The following is a 1,094-nucleotide window of genomic DNA, read 5'->3' on the forward strand; positions in this document are numbered from 1 at the left end:
AAAAAAAGCTATGTACCTTCTTCACAATTTGTCCACAAGGAAATTTCTTGTGGGCCTCAAGATCTTTACCCTAAAACAGTCATGCTGAATTTCACCCTGGCAATATAAATTAATAGCTTATCTTCACAGGTGTGGGACCAAGAACAAAACTCAGTCATCCCTCCACCCACCTGAGACAAATGCATATCTGATTGTTTCCTCTGCCCTACTTCTTATGTAAGAATGCAGGTTCACTGAGCCAAACTAAGGCCCAAGTCATGATTCCTCTACCTGCCTCTCAAATGTAAATTGTATGTTCACTGAAAGGCTGATCAAAGACCCAAAAGAATGCGACCTTTTGTCTCTTATCTACCTACAGCCTGAAAGCCTCCACTTCAAGTTGTTCCTCCTTTCTGGACCAAACCAATATACATTTTACACATGTTAATTAAGGTCTCATGTCTCCCTAAAATACAATATGCCATGCCATGCCCTGATCACCTTGAGCACATGTTGTCAGGATCTCCTGAGGCTATGTCACGGGTACATCCTTACCTTTGACAAAATGTGCCTTCTAAATTGATTGAGACCTGTCTCAGATACTTTTGGGTCCACAGCTGGCACCTCTGTAACAAAAAGACAGATTCAGAAGAGAAAAACAAATGGAATTTTGTTAGTATATATTCCTCATGTATATGTGGGAAAATGAGTAACTCTCAGAGGTTGCTTGGAATTCAGGCTCAAATACCATCTTCAGTTAAAGACAAAAGAGAGGAGGAAGTGGAGGACATCATTGTCACAGTTATGGAAAGGTGGCCAGGAAAAGAACCCCAAACACCAATAAGGTTCGTTAAGCAGATTTAAATTGGTGCTTTCTCTACTGATTCTCTGCTACATCTCTAATGATTTAGTCTTCCTTCTCTTTCTGGGAGGGAGAGAGATCAAGACCCTTACAAGTAGAAATTTCCTTATACATGTAAATTTCCCTTGCAGAAGGGTAACTTTCACTTTGTTTTCATAGCTTCTCTGGTGTTTCTGTCTGTTGTGTCTCAAAATAATCAGCTCAAAATCATCCTTATGCCAAAAAGCTGTATTTGGGATGATGCACGCTTGCC

This window comes from Cebus imitator, unplaced genomic scaffold (genome assembly GCF_001604975.1).
Source record: "Cebus imitator isolate Cc_AM_T3 unplaced genomic scaffold, Cebus_imitator-1.0 Scaffold40, whole genome shotgun sequence".
NCBI classification, from domain to species: Eukaryota; Metazoa; Chordata; class Mammalia; order Primates; family Cebidae; genus Cebus; species Cebus imitator.